The sequence below is a fragment of the Polypterus senegalus genome, chromosome 11 (genome assembly GCF_016835505.1).
Source record: "Polypterus senegalus isolate Bchr_013 chromosome 11, ASM1683550v1, whole genome shotgun sequence".
NCBI classification, from domain to species: domain Eukaryota; kingdom Metazoa; phylum Chordata; class Cladistia; order Polypteriformes; family Polypteridae; genus Polypterus; species Polypterus senegalus.
Genome location: NC_053164.1, coordinates 129424859 through 129446665, shown reverse-complemented (window position 1 = coordinate 129446665; position 21807 = coordinate 129424859). Strand labels below are relative to the sequence as shown.

The 21807-nt window shown below is 35.5% G+C and overlaps 1 protein-coding gene and 1 long non-coding RNA gene across 2 annotated transcripts in view; both read right to left on the bottom strand.

Annotated features, from left to right (window-relative positions):
- Positions 1–21807, bottom strand: part of LOC120539518 — a 580969-nt gene that overhangs the window by 348273 nt on the left and 210889 nt on the right. The window lies entirely within an intron of this gene.
- LOC120539521 lies at positions 517–20666 on the bottom strand. The gene is made up of 4 exons (XR_005635619.1): positions 20434–20666; positions 12218–12310; positions 11797–11821; positions 517–656 (listed from the first exon to the last, which is right to left on the bottom strand). It is a non-coding gene; the product is annotated as an uncharacterized LOC120539521 (long non-coding RNA).

The following is a 21807-nucleotide window of genomic DNA, read 5'->3' as shown; positions in this document are numbered from 1 at the left end:
AGTTTGATTATAAATATTGTTATTTGAGTATGATACCAAACATATATATCTAGGTTTTAAAAAAAGTTTAAGCTAGACAAAAACTTGACATAAAATTGTTGCACAAAATTGTTGCACTTTTAGGCTTAGGATTTTATGTAGAGAGAGTAGATTCATATTTCTGGTCTTTTATATGTACTAGCAAAGTCTAATCAGTGACCATGTAAAACACCTCACATGCCAAATATTGTTATAATGTGTTTAAGCATTCTCCATTTATAAAATTTCAGATGCAAATTAAATTTGTAACATGTCACATGTCATTATCATACCACAGTCAACAAAATCATCTGAACAGGTAATTTTTGATTAAAGATATAGCATTTATTTATTTATATTTATTTAAATTGTACACACTTTTTTATTAAACGTCTTTTTATATCGTAAAGCTATGCTCTTCTTCAAATTTTGATCTTTCAGGTCACATAACTTTCTTCATATCTTTAAATATCAATAGTTCTTATAGCTCTGTAGATACATTTTTTATTTATTTATTTTTTTGGATAAGTAGCTTAATATTTAACACTTCTGCTCCACAGTACAGTGTTGGTTCCTGCCATGTTCCTGTTGCAAAAATAGTCTCAGATAGTGATGAAAGTCTTTGGTGCTCCATGGTCCTGTATTAGAACAAGCAAGATTAGAAAATGAATCAAAAGAAAATAAATCCAAATGCTTAAAAATACAAAGAAAAATTTAATCAAACAAACTGCAGCAAGGTGTTTCGCAATCTTAAAAGAACTATTCCAGCAAACAGGGAAGAGGGTGGACACAGAAAAAATTAGCAAGCGAAGAAAAGAGAAAAAGGCAACATACTATAGAAACAAGATGACTGAAATTTAAAGAAAAATATGTGACATCACAATAAAAACAGTTAACATGAAACTGAAATCACACAAGCAAAAAGGAGCCTCATATTAAAAGACATTTGTATTGCACATTACACCTTGATATGTTCTCATTAAATTGTTTTTTTTTTGTGCAAAATATATGTTTGTAACTTTCTATATAATTTCAGTGTGACATTGTTTCTTTGCCTGTTAACCCCTGCCACACCAACTAACATTATAACTGTGAGAGTATATTGTATATTTTTCCACACATTGCACAGTTTATTGTGGCTTAACATTTAGACAGCCCCCAACTGTTATTATAAAGGAATGACTACTGTAGTGTTTACTGCACATAGTACAGCCTTTAATTAAAATAAAATATTTAAGCACAAATTTACGCATTAAATTGCCATTGAACCTTGCATTTTTACATAAAAGTATCATTTTATGTATATTGTAGAATATCATGCACAGATTTAGGCTGATTATCACTATGAAGTATCTTCATACTCGTAACTACATTACCATCTCCTTCACTTTTTGCTTCTTTTTAGAAGGATGCTGTTTTTTGTCTATTATTTATGATTTAGAAAGATACCCAAAGATACTATGGTGCATTACAAAACTTGCCATTTGGGGAAAACATATATACTACATTTATTGACATTCACAATTAAGAACATGGGTATTTGTGGAATTAAACTGTATAACTTCCAAATGTCATTTCTTAATGCAACCAAACAACAAACTTCTAAATCTTTCAAAGAATGAGTATGGTGCACATGTTGGGGTCACGGCCATCTGATCTCTATCAGACACAATGCAAACTTATTTTAATTGGAGGTGTAAATGTAGCCTAGTTAAATTACACAAGGATGCAATTCAGATATGATCTGCATGTTAATTTAAGGTGTAAATGATCAAGAAGCACATGTTCATGAAAGAATCACAGATTGGTCTCTCACCCACTTAACACAATTTAGGGTTGCAAGGGATGAAACGCCCTTGACTGGGTGCCACTTAGGGAATCCATTACCGGACGGGTTTATCCATTCCCGGGAATTTGGAAATCCCGCATGTCATTCCTGAGAATCCCGGGCTCCCAGGGATGACACAGTGCCCGGGCATCTCACATGTGAATGGTTTTAGAATGGCCGGCACTTATTTTTAAAAAAATTACTGCAATATGTTGACGTCAATAAAAGACTAACCTTATATACAAGCAGTTCATGCTGCCATATAAGTACATGTATTTAGTTCAGGGGTGCCCACACTTTTTCGGCTTGCAAGGTACTTTTATAATGACCAGGTCGAAATGATCTACCTACATTAAAAATGCTATATATATATATATATATATATATATATATATATATATATATATATATATATATATATATATACTGCATAGTTTTACTTTCAAATAATGCCAAGAGTACATAATGCGACACGTGTTTCGCCCTTTACGTTGCGCCACGGTGTGTGGTTCGTTTATTTGACTGCATGTAGATTGGGGTAATTACATTCATGGCATTCGTAGTCTGAATCACAATCTGATTGTATGGGTGGTTACCTACCAGGTAATGCTAGTGTTGGCAAACATCCGCCACTGTGCCCTCTTAAGTTGCGAGAAGCAGATCTTATAATTTTACTGTCAAATAGTGCAAAGAGTACGCAACACATGTTTCATCCTAATTCTGGGCTCATCAGGCGTACACACTCACTGCACCCCCTCTCGGGAATTAAACCTCAGATGTCAGCGTCAGAGGCGAAGCCACGGTATTTGGTTCGTTTATTTGACAGCATGTAGATCAGGGTAATTACATTCATGGCATTCATTATCTGAATCACAATCTGATTGTATGGGTTCATGTGGGATGACCAGTGTGTTAGAAGAAAAGAGATCTCAGACTGGCCGGCCTGTATGTCAATCAAGTGGCAAATTCCATATGGAGGATATATGATAGACTAACGTTTCAAAAAAAAATTTTTTTAATTCAACGCAATCTACCTGAACTGATACTGATACACTTATTCTAAGCAACGCCCATGCTTGCTGTTGCTCTGAAACACCTCCATTTCAGCATCCAGTTTCTTGTCATCATTCTGTGATGGCAAGTTTCTTGGTATAGATAAAGCAGATGCAACAGACTGATGCATGGCAATTTCAAGTTGCTGTTCAAAGCTGTTGTCTGACAGACGTCAATGAAGTCTGCCCTGTCCTGGCATTTGTAAGCTGCAGAGTGTAGACTCATCCCAGTCCACTATACTTCGTCTTAGTCGGAGCGGGGAGACTGATGATTGCTGCTGGTTGACTAAATTAATCTGCAACACACTACACCGTGGGCCAAAAAACCCATGCCACTTAATTATTTTCAACTGTAACTCTGTTATTTCTTGATCGATTTTTACACTTTTACACACTATATATGCGAGCTTGGCTGTTCCCAGGAAAGTAGGAATGAAAAATGTCCGGGAATTCCAGGCTCCTGGTAATTGGGAGCCCGGAAATGGATTCCCTACTGCCACTAACACATAGTTATCATATCAAACTTAATGTATGCCCAAGTACAGCCATCATTATATTATCACTAACATTTATTCAGCACAGAGCAGATGAACACTTTTGGCTGCTGTGTATATTTGTGATCAGATAGTACTTGACCATATTAAAACCCAAGAGTAAAAGCACTGATGATTGACTGAAACTGGATCTCACACCACATCTGGAGTTAGTCAGAACTAATAGTGACAATATTTAACACAACTGAAAGTGCAAATGTGTTTTCTATCAGCATACAGCAATCAAGTAAGAATAAAAGACAAAAGGATAATATAGGGTGGTGGCAGCAGGCAGGTAAACTATGTAAGAGTGGACAACACTGACAGCTGTGTAGATCATATGATGAATCAATTGGTGGCTGTGGCGTGTGTGATGTCAAGGTAATATTCTGCTTCACGAGTCTGTTACATCTTCAAAATGAAATTAAATCACTAAAGTTGTCTAATGCAGCAAGGCCTATCACCTCCTCTTCTTGTTTTGAGTCATTACAGGCAGGTAGTTTTCATTTTAACTACAGTCTAGTAGCTGAGGGTGCTCTGTGCTGAGCTGAAAAATGCAACCAAACACCAACCCTGTTTTTCATTGAAAGAATGCTGCACACATGTTGGGGTTTCCTCCATCTGAAATCTTTCTGGACACAATGTAGATATGCATTTTAATAGTAGGTATAAATGCAACCTGGCTAAAATACTTACGGATACATTTCTGACGTGATGTGTGTGTTACTTTAAGGTGTAAATTATAAAGAAGGTCATGTTCCTAAAAGAACCCTAATTGAATTGGTCTCTACCCTAAATATAATTTCATATAGTGACTTTAATAAAAAATAAACTGTTTAATAAACCTTCATTAATGTTTTACTTTGTTTCTATTTTCTTTTAATAAATGTTAATTATTTTTCTACAGTACTTCACACAGACAACCAGGCAAGATATTTATATATATATATAACTTAATTCACACTAGCACTAATAAATTTGAAAATGTAGTTTTAGTTTAAAAAAAAAATCAGACCCCACTAGCATTTTTAGATAATTATGTAAAAGATTATAATTTACTTTTGATTGTTAAAAAAATCCTTTTTATAAAGCTAATCCAAAGTAATTCAAAATGCTGAAAAAGCAAACGCAAACCAAAACGAAATTGAAAAATATAAATGCAGACTGTTGCCATTGAAAAAAAAAGTTTTGGAAAATGTTTTAAATTAACTGATTTTTTATGTTTCATCAATATTAATTTTAATACAGTTTGAATTTTTTTAAAATTAAAGAAAAACATTTTGCTTCTGGGAATTAAATAGTACATTCAGTTGCCAGGAAAAACTTTGCTTAATTATTTTCCTATTAATGTATTTTCTGAAGCTTCAGGTATGATTAAAATATAACTAGTGAATGATTTGCTATAAGATGGAAAGTTTGAGAAGATACATTACATGTTTTTTTCTTTCCAAGTTGCAGTTAACTTTCACTAAATGTTATCAAAAACTAAGGAAGATAACCTCTTGCTGGGTTTTGTTAGTTTGTGCAGAGTGCACAGATTTGATAGGAGGTGAGGATTAGTTTGGGTTTTGAGGTGACATTTTCATGAAGAGCTGGAAAGCAGTATGATTATCATATTGTCTTTTTATTTTTATTAACAAAACTGATTTTAAATATATTTAGTAATAAATTCTATAATCATATTAAGTAATGAATAAATTGCAAGTATACAGTGATAAATATAAAGCAGAGCAAACCAAAAAGTATTCATTTTTAAAGGTAAACAGTAATACCCAACATGCTTTTCACAACTCAAGGTTTGCCTTATATTCAATCTAAGCCCTGAAATTTACTAGTACCATACATGTAAAAGTTGCCTGATTCATGTATAATGTTGCTTGAAATATTATCATAAAAATAAAATAAATATCAGCCATATAGATAGAATTAAGGATTTGAAATTGAAAAAAAATCATTCAGCTTTGACACATCATTGCAGTTCCTTTAAACTGCTGTTACTTAGGAATGAGTTCCTTGTTTATTTTGTGAATGTTTTATTTCATTTTTTACTGCCTATTTTCATAAATTGTAATATTGTCAAATGTTTAAATTCTTTGTATCCCTATAAATGTATCAGGAATAGTATTTTAAAATTATTTAAATTTGATCACAAAATAAATCACCCCGTGTTTGTATGTGCATCAGTGTGGTCTGTGATTAATTAGTCCATCATATGAATTTAATGCCTGCCTTGCACCCACAGCAGCTGAAACAAACTTTCCCTCTTAGACTCTTGATTGGATTAAGCATGTTGGGTTTATTCAACCCTGAATATGCGTGTTTAAAAGAACTCAAAGAGAGGACAGACAGAATTAGAGCACTTATAGAACAGGGGAGTCGGTCATTTCAGTGTTAGTAACAATGTCAAGTGTCCTTGTCACTTCTAGAAGTTGTCATTAGGGATATAATAATTGTAAGAGATGTTTATACCGCATAAAATCGATAAATGAAACAGACATCAGCCGCTGAATTAGCAACTATAAAACAAGGCAACGCTTGCCTTTGTGAAACAGTAAAGAAGTAACTAATTACGTATTTTTGCTAAATCACTTTAACATGAAACAGCCAAGCATGCCCTTTTTTCAAAGACTAAAATATCAGTCCAGTCTAGATGTATAAAATTAAAACAATTGTTATTGAGACTGCATAACCAAATATATGTTTTAATTTTTATTTGTTGTAGGCATTATTGGTAGATTTTTTAAACTTGAATACAACAGAAAGGTGTATTGTGTATACTAGAGAGTAGATGTTGCTATAAAATGTGGGACTGTAGGAGACAGAGCCGGTTAATCCATTAGGCAAATTAAATAAGTGATTTTGATAAATACCTTTGCACCTGATGTGGATGATAGAGACTTTATCCAAAATGTATTTGCATCCATTCCTAACTTGAACACTCATAAAATTATTTTGGCCAGAGACGTTAATTGTGTTTTAAATTCAGACCTGGATAGATTTTCAACTACACGGGTGACAACATCTAATGCTGCAAAAATAATCACACAGTTTTAAACGGATTATAACATATCAGACCAATGGAGATTTCTAAATCAATACTTAAGAGCATATTCCTTCATCTCACCAGAACATCATTGCTACTCAAGAACTGATTATTTCTTTATAGATAACTATTTTTTGCCCACGATCAAATCTTGCAAGTACGATGCTATTGTTATCTCTGACCAAGACCCTGTGACATTGGAACTCAAATCACTATGCCCCACATACTCATCTCACAGCTGACGTCTTAACTCCCTGTTATTAGCTGAAAAGGACTGTACAGAATTTATATCTAAGCAAATTGATTATTTTTAGAGACAGTTGCATCCCAGGAGGTTTCTGCAGGAATACTTTGGGAAACTCTTAATGCATTTTTAAGAAACCAGATTATCTCATGTCACTGCCACAAAAATTAATCGGAAACCAAGAAAGCCTCAGAGTTAATCAGTGAAATTACCGGAATACGTAGATCAAGAACATGTCAGGTCTCCAAATGAGGCACTTTTTAGAAAAAAAGGCTTTGCAATTAAAACTTAGCCTCTTGACAACAAAAGATACAGAACAAGTCATTTTTAAATCAAAACATCATTACTATGAACACAGAGAAAATGCCAATAATATCAACAAATCCATAAACAGGAAGTTTGCAATGCAATATCAGTAATCACAAACACAGACAGAGTTAAAATCATTGACCATAAAAATATAATGCATGTACATTACTATAAACTACTACTATAAGTCCTTATATCCTACTCAGTTCAAAGAATACAAGACACAATCTAATGTGTTTTTTGATTTATTACGGATACCACAGCTAGATACTCTCAGTGCAGAGGAATTGGATAAACCTCTGACACTATAAGAATTACTCAACGCTATAAACTCACTTTAGAGTGGGAAAGCACCAGGGGCCTCATGTATAAACGGTGCATATGCACAGAAATGTTGCGTAAGAACTTTTCCACATTCAAATCGCGATGTATAAAACCTACACTTGGCGTAAAGCCACGCACTTTTCCACGGTACCTCATGCCTTGTCGTACGCAAGTTCTCCGCTCAGTTTTGCAAACTGGCGGCACCCAGCGTCAAAGCAATGGTACTGTTCTTGTGTGATTACTCATTATTTTCATGACGTGGCTTTATAAATACACAGAAACTAACCGCATATTGTTTATTAGTGTAATGCATCTGATTGTAATTAACTTGTAACAATATAATGGTCCAGGGAATAGCCATAGTATTCCAAATACCATAACTGCTTTAGCGTTGTTACTCTCACTTCTCCTTCTTCTTCTTCTTCTTTCAGCTCCTCCCGTTAGGAGTTGCCACAGCGGATCATCTTTTTCCATATTACTCTCACTGCACGACTCAGAGTATTTATATCACTGTATCTGAGTGTGAATCACAGCAGCAGCTGATCGGAAAGAGAATTATCGGTATACAGCTTTAAGGACACACTGTCTCAGCCACTGCAAAACGTTTTAAAGCCTTTCCTGTGCAGACCTCGCGGTTCAGAAACAGTCCCAAGAACTTTAAATGCACTCAATCAATTGCTCCTTGTAGAACGGTTTGTACTTATAAGTACAATCACCCCACTGTAAACTTGCACTACAGTTATAATATCTCACAACCTGGGCCACTTTATAAAGCGCGTATTTACATATTTTTAAGGTGAAATGCAGCAAAATATGTTTGCTAAATTATACACGTAAAACTTTAACTTCATTTAAATAATCTATATTCTTCACTGGGAGTGTCGTGAAGGATAGAATAATTAAACATGTACTACGAAGATATTTCAATGTTCTTTAAACGTTTTGAAGAATCGGCGCTAAGCTTACAGATGGCTTAACGTCTATTACAGAGCTGATTGTATGGCGATCGGTTACTTGGGGAAAGAAAAGCAAGGACTCTTGGGGCGGCCACGCCAATATATATTGAATATAAAACAGAAAGAGAAAATAACAACACAGCTAAAAGCAGCGACAAATTTCGACAAAAGATAAATGCTTGTCATGAGCACGAGGCTCATGAAACACATGTTTAATAATGTGCTTTAGCTCCTGTCATCATGAAAATGACATCACGTATACATCTCAGTATTTTAGTTATTCAGAGAGCTGTAATATCACAAATGTAATGGACTCTGTGTCCAGTTGGAGGAAGAGAGCCAGTTTAAGAAGCAAGTAGTGATTCACACACATAGATCACATACGAGTAGAAGATCAAATACAAAACAAAGCATTTAACGTGCTACTTTAATTACGATGTGATTTGAGAAACTGGTTAATTAAACGATTTTAAGATGAAGTTTATAATGTTCTACTAAATGACAAAATAAACTACGTGATTAAAGTGGAAATGTCGAGATTGAAGTTGACATTTCGTGCTTTTTCCCCACCGTGTGCCTTTTTCTCTGTACCCTAATAAACTTTCATATGACACTCAGACAGTGGGCTTACAACTCTTCTTTTCACGGCAACTTTGATATGTGACTTCTTTTTTATTTCTGGCACTGTGCGATTTTGTGAATGTGAGCTTTCAAGTTTCTCCAACACGCTATGTCACTCGATCAACTTCATTTTGTTGATTATACCACGGTTTATTTGAACAAATAGTATGTTTTTCCTTTGCCTCCACTTGGTATTCGCTGAAATTCTAATATTTTCCCATGCTTTTCCCATTGTCTTTTCACAGAAGGCTGCGCTTAAGGGCGATTTATATTGATTTGCATATTCAAATAGGCGTAATTCTGGGAGGATTTGGGGCGTGACATAATGTGTGTGCACGAGCGTTAGTTTTCACGCTGGTCGGGATTTATGTAGCGGAAGAATGTGGAAGTTGGAGTACGCACAGATTCCTGCATCTGGATTTTTCTGTGCTTAGCACATTTCGGCTTTTGTGCTTGTGCCATGTTATAGTGCGAGTTCTACGCACGGCGTTATACATGAGGCCCCAGGTCCTGATGGCTACCCTGCTGGATTTTATAAACAAAAATCTATTAAGTTACCTCCCCTTTTATTAGCAACATTTATAGAAGCCAGAGACAATGAAAGTCTACCTCAAACTTTTCACCAAGTATTAATTGCTGTTTTTCTAAGAAAAATAAGAACCTATTACAATGTGCATCATACAGACCAACCTCACTTCTGAATAATGATGTCAAGATACTCTCCAATATCACAAGACCAAACTGGATTTATTAAAGGCAGACACTTAGCTTCCAATCTTCAATGCCTTTTTAATGTAATATATTCACCCATGAAGTCTAACATGCCTTTGATATGGTTGAATGGGACTACCTATTCACCACATTGTAAAAATGTGCCCGAACATATGTGCATGGATCAAACTACTGTATACCAGTCTAGAAGCTTCAGTTTGTATTAACAACATTATTAAAGACTACTTCAAAGTAGAACGCAGTATTTGACAAGGATGCCCCCTGCTACCACTGCTATTAGTAATCGCAATTGAACCATTGGCTGTTTACTTTCGAAATGTATCAGAGGTAAAGGGGATTTTAAGAGAAGAACTTGAACAAAAAATATCACTATATGCAGATGATATAGTACTGTATACATCAGACCCACAATATTCTGTGCTTGCAGCCCTAACTGCACTAGCAGAATTTCAAAACATATCTGGACTCAGAATTAATTTGAACAAAAGTGTGCTTTTTCCAGTGAATTCTCTAGCAAATACCATTAGATTGGAAATATTCCCTTTCTTCATTGCAGATTAGTTTAAATACCTAGGGGTTAAACATCACAAGCAAATATAAAGCTCTTTTTCAACACAATTTTGCTGTCTGCTTGGAAAAACTTAAACAATATGTGAATAGATGGTGTACCTTCCATCTTACTTTAACAGGGAGAATAAATGCTATAAAGATGAATAACCTTCCTAAGCTTCTGTTTTGATTTCAAAACATCCCCATATACATTAACAATTTTTTTTTAAATTAGATTCAATCATAACTTCATTCATTTGTAATTTGAAATATCCACACATCCAAAGGGTGACACTACAATGACCTAAATCAGTAGGTAGCATGACTCTAACTAATTTTCAATTTTATTACTGGGCAGCAAATAAACAAGCTATAAAAAGCCTGGACATTGACACAAATAGATGAACACACACTAGCTTGGTTCGCAATAGAAATTAAATCCTGTAGTACTTGTTTATAGTCCCTTATTTGTACACCAGTAAATACAAGGTATCGTCAATGTACTAACAACTCAATTGTCCTTTATTCACTCAGAATATGGAAGCAATGTAGGAAGCACTTCAAGTTAGAGAATATTTTATCTGTAGCACCTCTTCATGATAACCACCTTTTTCCACACTCTAAAACTTACACAGTTTTTAATGTTTGGAAAACATATGGGATTAAAACATTTAGAGATTTGTATATAAATAATGTCTTTGCATTCTACAAACAATTACACTCCAAATTTAGTTTCCAATCAACAGAATTTTCCAACTATCTCGAAATTAGAAACTTTGTTAAATGAAACATGACCAATTTCCCTCACCTCCCACCTATTTCAGAAAGCATTTCTATAATATACAAAACCATTTTAAAGTGCCTTCCATTTATAGATCCCAGAGTACAGTGGGAAGAGGATCTCTCATACAACATTTCAGAAAAGGAGTGGAAGGCAGCTATGCAAATAATTCACTCTGAATTTAGTTTTGTTAAGTTTGACTTGATTGTATGTAATATTACATGCTTTAAATGCATTCAATTAAAGATAAAAAAATGTCCCTGAGCCTTTACTGGGATTTGAATTTCAGTATTTTCTGGTAGCAGCTCAAATGCTCCACATGCCTTTTCAAGCTTTCACTGCTCCACTTGGTGCATTTAGAAGTTATTGCAGCCATATTACTGAAAATGTCTGTAAAGGTGTAATCTGGTTAAGTATGCTGCTTGAGAATAACACATCATTGTATACGCAGACAAAAATATTGTCTCCATAATGTGTACCTCTATAAATTTGAATTAAAATTGCAGATTTAAAAATATGAAATGGTAAATTCTTGATGAATATCATCTGATTTCAAACTCATGAGCCCATATTTATACCGCAGCATTTTATGAGACATGCTAAGTCAAGATTCGTTAAAACATTTCCATTAGGTTTTCTCATCCAGATTTTGAGCTGCACCTTGAGTTTTTACAGTGCAAATTTCAGTGTATTGTCACAAATAAATAAAAGTTGAACTTTACTTAAATACTATAATGTTTTTGCAGTTTTTGATTCTGAGTCATAAAACAATATAGAGAAAATATTAACCTTATAAAATTACTTACCTTTCCAAAATATGCTAACTGTTTCCTAAAACAAATAACACAAATACATTGTAAAATGTTAGATTCACAAGCAATAAATTTTGAACATGACATACAAATAATATATATACTTTAACTTTCTCATTTATTTTTCTGAAATTCTCTTAATCCAACTCACATCCATGGGATTCCAGAGCTCATCTAGAAAGAATGTGCAAAGCAGGAAACAGGTCTGGATAGAGCGACAACCCATCACGTCTCACTCTTTCATTCACACATACACATACATCTACGTACACACAAGGCCAGTGTGGAATTATTGTTTTTTTTTTTTTTTTGATTTGTAAGGTAATTAACACATCAGTTAGTAGGTGGAAGGAAGAAATTTTAAGATTTTTTTGGATCCTAAGTGACTCAGCATATAAAAGTGAAATTCACTTACTGCACTTCAGGTAGGTATACAGGTGAAGTGAAGCAATTATAATAAAAAATAACCCTGCTAAGATTCCTCTGATCAGAAGAGCACCAAGAGACTCTAAAAATAAATAAATAAACAATCATCAGTACTTGTTCAAAAACAACTCTTAGCGACAATAACAACTTTCCAATTTACAAGATTGTTATTCTCTACAGAAATTAGGACTTAGAACACAAAAAACATAAAACTTTTAGTTCAATTAATATATATGTTAGAGTACCTTCAACATTTGCTGTATAAAGAAATTAAAAACAAATAATGAGTGGTGTGTCCCATGGTTTTGGTCTGTAACCTAATACATTCAAATTTCTTAAATAAGTGAATTACATTAAAAACTAAACACTTTTGAAAGTGTCTAAAATGTATACAAAATTTCAAACACAACTCATAAATCTTAAACTTCATTCAATGTGTAAGGCTTCCACTTCAGACTGGTTTAACACAAGAATGTTTCATTTAATGGAAGAATAAAGATTAAAAAAAAGTATTATGTATGTAGAAAAAGTAAAAACTTCTCTCTAAAAACAATTAAAAAAGGAACTGAAACATGATTAAAGAAGTTAAGTTTCTTAGGGAGAAAAAAAACTGCAAACATTTTATTTTAAGGAAAAATAACTTAATTAAGAACCAAGAATAATAACATGGAATGAGTACTTGGAATATTTATACAGTAAAATGGCAAACAATTAGTGTATTTTGTTTGCACCAAACAAATAAGCTTTGCTTTGATAACAAATTAAAAGTTATGTTGGAAAAATGGATGGATGGATGGATGGATGTTAGAAGTGGTGTCAATACTTCTTGCCACCCTCTCTGACCTTGGCATCACTGGGACTGCCCTCAGATTATATGAGTCGTACATCGTGGTCAGATTACTCAATGTGTCCTAGTAAGTGGTGTCCTAAAGGATTTGTCTTTGGCCCACTTCTCTTATCTCTGTACACCTCCACACTAAGCCTTACCATTCTGTCCATGGTATACTATAAGTGTTATGTTGATGATACACAACTGTACCTGTTGTTTCTTCCAGAGAACCACGTGGTATCAGCTAGAATTTATGCATGTCTCATTGCTATTGCAACCCAATGAAGGAACACCACCTTCAGCTCAACCAAGCAAAAATGGCCCTTTTTGTTATCCCAGTTGGTCTTTCTATTCTGCACCCTATCTCAGTTCAGCCTGGCTCATTATTACTAACACCTGCTGAGTCAGTATGCAACCTTGGGTTGGTGATCTATGACCAGCTATGTTTCATTGACCATGTTAAAACCAGCTCTAAGAGTTGAAGACTCACTCTATACAACTTCTGCAAGATCAAACGACTATCTGACAGGGTATGCAGCAAAGTCCTGGCCCAGGCTTATCATGGTCTGGGTTGGCTCCACACTGCCTGGTTGCTTCCAGGAGCCTCTTGAACCCAAAACTGTCAATAAATCATAAACCAAGATGAGCCAGGCTGTCAGCAAGAGTTTGGTGCAAATGTGCAGTGTGCTTTTATTAAAACCAAACAGAGTTGCAAGAAGTGCAGTGCAAATGACCCTCAATAAATAATCCATAAAATCATATGAAAGTCCAAAGATAAAACCAGAATAAAACAACAAAACATTGGGTGCTTGACTTTTCCCCCTTTATCTGAGCCCAGTGCAACTAACTGCATCCTGTCTCCCCAGCAAACCCCATGGCTTGCTCAGCCAGCGGAGACACCAGCAGCTACAGTCCTCCTGTCCAACCCCTGTCTTGGCTGCCACCGTCGACTTCTGCCAGACTGCTTGAAGTCAGCTGTCCTCCTGTCTTCCTTCTCACTCTTCTGGCATCCCTCAGATCCCTAACTCCACCACCATAACACCCGCTCTTCCACAGGCTACCGACCACTCTGTCTCCTCTCTCTCTAACTGTCTCTCAGGCACCCAACACTGCTCTCACTCACGGTTCTCCATCTATCATTATTTTGTTTGATCTAACTCCTTTCTACCGTTTCTACCGTGTATGCTCCTTTTATTCTGCCTGATTGGGTGCAGGTGCTATCCTCCATCTGCTCCAAGGTGTGAATGAAGCATCTGACTGACCCACTCACATGTGCATGTGAATGTACAATCAGTCAAGCACCCCAAACAACTCTGGAGTGGAAGGTGCAAGCGTGCACCCATTCGGAGCCTGCACATTGCGGGACTTTATTTATCTAAAATCGGCTTTGCCACAGACCTCTTACCACAAGGCTTTGGTCTTGCCATTTCTTTGATCTTTCTGGCAAGAGTGCTATCCCATTTCTTTGCAGTCATTTGAGCAGTAGATCTGGCTTGGTTAAATTTGTCTTGAAATTCTGACAGAACTTTGACTGTTTTGCTGAATAAACTGACTGACTTTTGATACTTGGCATCTTTTGACTGTAAGAGTTTGGAAACTGCACTTACACTTTACAATACTTTTGTTTGAAAGACAATAATATTAATAATAAAAAAAAACACTAAACATTTCCATCATTTTTGTGAGTTCACCTGTTTGTATTCTCACTGACCAGAGCAATCTTGATTAAAACTGCCATAATATCTACATAACAGTGTGAAAGAGCAAGAAGCGGGTGCCTTGTGGACCAATGTGCTGGAGCAGCAGGGGTATGTTTTGGCATGAAAGTTCTGGTGGTGCTATAGAAGAATTTTCATTTCTTTGAAAACTAATGTAGACATTAACTTAAATGAATAATAATGGCAGTCTCTCTTTTGCTAATGACTATCAAGACCACCTAAAAGTCTACATTAAGTTACTAATTTGGGGACTGGTATATTCAATTAAATGGTGAAGTAACGGCAAACTTGTGGAATGCCAACACTGACTGGGCTATATTTTAAGTTACAGTGTAATTGGAAATATTCCATGTATTTTCCAGGATCATACACTTTGACAGCAGATAAACAAGGTCTAGCAATAATATAACAAACTTGGCACAAAAAGGGATGTGTGGGATAAATGAGGTAAAAAGTTGCTCCCATTTTACAATTGTAAGCATCACATGACTGTAAATGAGCAACTACTGCATTTGTATGTTTACTGGTATTTCAGGCAGTACAGGCCAAACAAAGCATTAAGCTATGGCATAAAGGTAACCTCTTCAAATCTTCCAAGCAAGTATACAGCACAAAGATGACACAGTGAGCAGCAGAGAAGACAGACAGCCATAGATAGTCCTTCTTTACAGTGCAACAAATGAAGGTTTTGGACAACCAGATCACACCCTGGCAGCAAAAGACTAACATTTAACCACTTGTCCTCATGCCATGTCATGTAATTTTCTAACCCTATCCTTTTTCTGCAAAATTCCTAATATGCTGATTGGAACAGTGAAAAAATGAATTTGAGGAGGGTATTCTTAAAGCAGATGAGTAAAGTCCTGGTCAATCCACACACTGAGACAACACAACACTTTCCAAGACCATCAACAGCTGGTCAAGCATGAGAAACATGTAAGTGGCGCCTCCCAGGCTCACACTGTCAGTGTTTAAATCAGTAGGCAGAGAAAGGACCAGGTGCAAAATCTGTCCCCTGTGAAATAACTTGACTGAGCATGACATGTAAGCAGCACATTTGAGCACTAATGCACATTTTCTACATTTGACATGCAGAGGAATGCACAGGAAGAATAGATTATGGATAAAGTGACTTGTTCTCAATAACAATTTTATAAATTATACATTTCAGAAATGATTTTGGTAATGTACATTATATTTTAACATTATTTGTGATCTCTTAATTTAAGACAAAAATTTACTTTAAGCTGCCTTCCTGTTTATCTAGAACAAAATGCCATTTTTACCAGTACATTTAAATTAGAAAATCAGATCATATATAACATTTAACTTTATATTTTGTTCTCTGATAACACTTTACATTCTGTATAAGAAGTAGTATTTATCTTAACCAGGTATTCACCCATTACTCTGTTTTTGGTCTTTAGTTAATACTTAATAACAAAGTTGTGTTTCTAGCCTATGCCAGATGTATACTGTATGTGGATTCATCTGTTTGAAATTAACCTAGCTTATTAAAGGAAGGTTTTTGTTAGATTTCTTCAGTTTGCCATGTTGCATTAAACAAAGCAAATGGGGTCCCAATCAGGTGGGTTAAATAAAGGATGTCCATGCTTGGAGTTCATATATTATGATGGCTCAAGACTCTTCTTTATTAAGTAAGAATTTCCTGCAACATAATGCTATAGATAAAGGTTAACTAAGGACTAAAATATTTTTTTGAATGTTTTCTCATACTGCAGTAGGCTGGCGCCCTGCCCAGGGTTTGTTCCTGCCTTGCGCCCTGTGCTGGCTGGGATTGGCTCCACCAGACCCCCATAACCCTGTATTAGGATACAGCGGGTTGGAAAATGACTGACTGACTGTTTTCTCATATTATGTTTTATATTGAATGTACCTAATTTATATTCCGGTACATTCAATAGTACAATTTTTGTTGCATTCCAAATTTCAGGAAAGCTAGTAAAAATACTGCTGAATTGCATCAAAAAGTCTGTCACATACTTAATCAAACAGTTTATCTATGTTTCGGCAAAGCAGAAGGAGTGAAAAACAAATTGTATGTTTTATATGAAGAATAAGCATAGTCACATAATATTTTTTAAAGGACTAATATCTATATGTATGTACTGTAAAGTTAACTGACACACTCATCAACTTTAACACTTTTCCCATTTACCGTAAAGACTGAAATTTGACAGGATGGTATATCTAAGGCAGTAGGTATGCACTAAAAAGGGCATTTCTATATATCCATATTTAGGGTGAAACAATACTGAATATTCCAAAATCTCAAAATGAATTGACAGATTTGAGTTGAAGTTCGGAGGCACTGTCTTAAAAAGCAAAATTAGCTGACAGTTTTTTTTTAAATTTTGTGATACTTGATAATGCTGTAGTGATGGGTTGTTCTAACCATTTTGCCAGAGCATTGACATGGATGTCACATAGAAATGGGATGTGGCTGTGAGAGTAGTGGATTCCACGCAACTGATCTTGTAAGAAAGGTATTTAATATATATATTACCCATTTAAATCATTACAGAAGGACTTGAATAGCATACAAGCTTGGGCAGATTTGTGGCAAATGAAATATAATGTCAGTAAATGTAGCGTATTACACATAGGAAGTTAGGTTTGAATACACAATGGGCCGTTTGAAAATTGAGAGTCCAGCTTGAGAGAAGGATTTAGGAGTTGTGGTGGACTCTGTGCTATGAACTTATAGACAATGTTCAGAAGTGATTAAGAAGGCAAACAGAATGTTAGGTTATATAATACAATGTATAGAGTATAGGGGTGGTATGATGGCGGAGTGGGTAGCGCTGCTGCCTCGCAGTTAGGAGACCCGGGTTCGCTTCCCAGGTTCTTTGTTAAATGGGTTTCCTCCGGTGCTCCGGTTTCCTCCCACAGTCCAAAGACATGCAGGTTAGGTGCACTGGCGATTCCAAATTGTCCCTAGTGTGTGTGTGTGTGCATCCTACGGTGGGCTGGTGCCCTGCCTGGGGTTTGTTTCCTGCATTGCGCCCTGTGTTGGCTGGGATTGGCTCCAGCAGACCCCCATGACCCTATAGTTAGGATATAGCTGGTTGGATAATGGATGGATGGATGTGGAGTATAAGACCAAGGAGGTTATGTTAGCCTTTATAATGCACTGGTAAGGCCTCATCTCGAGTACTGTGTGCAGTTTTGATCTTCAGGCTACAAAAAGGACATAGCAGTGCTAGAAAAGGTCCACAGAAGAGCGACCAGGCTCATACTAGGGCTACAAGGGATGAATTATGAAGAACAATTAAAATAGCTGAGCCTTTTCAGCTTGAGCAAATGAAGATTAAGAGGTGACTAGACTGAAGTGTTATGAAGGGAATTAGTATGGTGGATCAAGATTGTTATTTTAAAATTAGTTTTTCAAGAACATGGGTACACAGTTGGAAACATAATAAAGGTAAATTTTGACACAAACAGGAATTTTTTCTTTATATAAAGAACCACAGACGCTTGGAATAAGCTACCAAGTAGCATGGTATACAGTAAGACTTTTGGCACTTTCAAAACTAGATTTGATGTTTTTTTAGAAGAATTGAGTGAATAGGACTGGTGCACTTTGTTGGACTGAATGGCCTGTTCTCGTCTAGATTGTTGTAATGTTCATCTTATCTGCTACCTTATGCAAATGAAAAGGTTGGGACTACAGTTCCTATCAGCTAGTGCACTACTCAAGATGATTTCATGAGCACTCACACATTTTAAATAAGAGCATTGATAAAAGCAGCACGTGATCAAAGATAGAAAGTGTTGCATTTGTTTTTCCTCAGCCACTTTGTAATGACAAATTAATTGTCTCCCTGGATTAGTATTTTATCTTTATACGTTTTTTGACGACTCACTGACAAAATTTAAACAGACGGGCTTTTCCCCCTTTGTGAATCGAATGTGATATGAAGAAAGGGTTGGCCTTTGGTGAAACGAATGCATTTAGAAATTGAGAAAAATATCACACAGCATTGTCAATCGCTTCGGCAGATGGGGAATCACATATAACAGTAAATCTGAGATAGACTGATTATACAGTCATCCCTCGCTATATCGCGGTTTGACTTTCGCGGATTCACTCTATCGCAGATTTTAAATGTAAGCATATCTAAATACAATGTATATCATGAATTTTTTGCTGGTTCGCGGATTTCTGAGGACAATGGGTCTTTTAATTTATGGTACATGCTTCTTCAGTTTGTTTGCCCAGTTGATTTCATACAAGGGACGCTATTGGCGGATGGCTTAGAAGCTACCCAATCAGAGCACGTATTACATATTAACTAAAACTCCTTAATGATATACGATATGCTTCCCGTGCGGTGCTTGATTGTTTGCTTTTCTATGTCTTTCTCACTCTCTCTGCCTGACGGAGGGGGTGTGAGCAGAGGGGCTGTTTGCACAGAGGCTGTTTGCCTAGAAGATACGGATGCTCCTCTAAAAAATGCCCCTTTATCGCGGTGCTTCAGCATACTTAAAAGCACAAAAGCACGTATTGATTTTTTGATTGTTTGCTTTAATCTCGTGCTCTCTCTCTCTCTCTGACGTTCTCTGCGCCTGACGGAGGGGGTGTGAGCAGAGGGGCTGTTTGCACAGAGGCTGTTTGCCTAGAGGATATGGACGCTTCTCTAAAAAATGCAGCTTTATCGCGGTGCTTCAGCATACTTAAAAGCACAAAAGCACGTATTGATTTTTTGCTTTTCTTAGCGAGCGCTCTCTCTCTCTCTCTGAAATTCTCTGCTCCTGATGCACTCACTCCTTTGAAGAGAAGATATATTTGCATTATTTTAATTGTGAGAAAGAACTGTCATCTTTGTATTGTCATGGAGCACAGTTTAAACTTTTGACAATAGGGTGTTATTTCATGTCTAGAGGGCTCTAATAATGTTAACAGTGTGGGAGAGTTTATAAGGGCTTAAAATATATAAAAATAACCATACAAATATATGGTTTCTACTTCTACTGTAATACATTTCTTATCAGTACATAGTTTTTTGTTTTTGAAAAATCCAATACTGTTGTCCATTAGCATATCGGCAGTAAGTCCACAATACCAGTCAATGGTCAGCACTTTTTTATTAAAAAAATAAAACAGAGGAAATAAAAAAACAACAAAAAAACACTGTTAATTAATCTCATCCTGGTTGACCTGGTTGAAGGGTGAGCGGGAAGACAAGACAGAAAGACATTCTGGGTTTGTAACCCAATATTTGTGAGTTTTATTTGTGGATTTTAGCCCATTATTTGGAACTTTATTATTGATGGATTTTATCTTTGCTGGTACTGGTTTATATTGGATTATATATTTTTGGAGACTTGCACCACACTTTTTTATTTCTTTGAACACATAATATTTTTAATATAATTACACTTTGCTCCAGCCTTGCTTGTTTGATGACTGGAGTACAAGGAATTGCCCAGGCCACAGGCAACCTTGGTATCACAGGATCTGCTATGTAGACACTTGCTTTGTAAGAAAAAGGGTAGCATTGGGAATAATGCCATTTGGATAACTTCTTGTCTTGAATGGAAATTATATTATATTTTAAAATAAAGAATACACTTCATTAAAAATCTATAATAAATATTTTAAAAATATTATTATTAATGTCAAGCCATGCTCACCTTCAGCTGTGTAGATTACATCACTTTTGGGTGATTTTATTCCCTTATACTCATATTGACACCAGTAGCCTTGGGACTTCTCACCATCATGCCTTGAAGTTTCAAAGATAACAAAGTTCTGATTCTTTTCAGCCTTTTTACTCTCATGCCATCCTTCTGTTCCCTCCTGATACAAGCTGAACAGCACTTCAGTGACATTGTCAGGAGCCTTACAAAGAATTGTTTTATTTTCATCATTGAAAGAAATCTCTGGTTTTGGAATATCTGAAAAAAAAACAGAAAAGTTGTATTATCTTGATATATTAACTTCTAATCTGTGCAATTTCCAATTTCTTTATAGTTCGCTGACATTTATGACTTTCATCTTCAGTTACTCTGATTTGCCACATGTGAAATCTGCTACTATTTTGAAGTCTGTCAGAATTCCTCATCAATCAGTAGCTTCTTATATTCCGCTACACTATTTCTCTATATTTAAAGATAACAAAAATGCAAATATGTAATTTGGTACTGGATACTTTTATTTTGTTGGAGGACTTATTTAATGAATTGAAAATCATTTTCAATTGCTTGCCAAATTTGCAGAATGAATGTACTGAACACTGGAGACTGATAGAAGACAAAACATTTTTCAAAATCCCATAATCATAAAAGAAATGTAAAAGAAAAAGAGAGGTTAGATAATGATACCCATACTCGGAACATGTTTATTTCATGCTGACAATATGTCACTGAAGAAGGTCACAATAATATTGTGAAATGAAAAACTCTCAGATAAATTACATACATTAAGGGTATTGTTGATATTTTTTTCGATAATTTATTTTATAATAATGTTGATGATTCAAATATTGATTTTTTTTGTTTATTCAGAACCATTTTGATATGAAAATTTTCCTGGGGCCATACCAGAATTTTCCTGTATGTGTGCAGATTTCTCTAACATTAACATCAACTTACCTGAGTATACATATCTGTCTCTTTCTTGTTAATGACTGGCAAGATGTGAAAGTTCAAGCATTGTTTGCATCAATCAAATGACAGGATGCTTTTGCAGGGTCTTTCTCCATGATTCTGCTGGTTTATTTATCTAGCAATGGCTTTTACAAATTTAGCACTGTTAGATGCTGCTGGTTAAAAGCCCAACTTTCAAATGCAAATGAGCAAATCAACTTTTTTTTTTAATTTTTCTTTTGAATGCAGAGAATAATTTTTCTAATTGTGCTGCTAGACAAGATTAAGCATTATGAACCTTGAACATGGACTCCAAAGTCTTCAAAACACACACGTTTATTTTCCGCACAACAATACACTGCACAAACTAGCAACAATAACGCTCTCTCACTCTTCCACCACTCCACTCCTCACACGGAA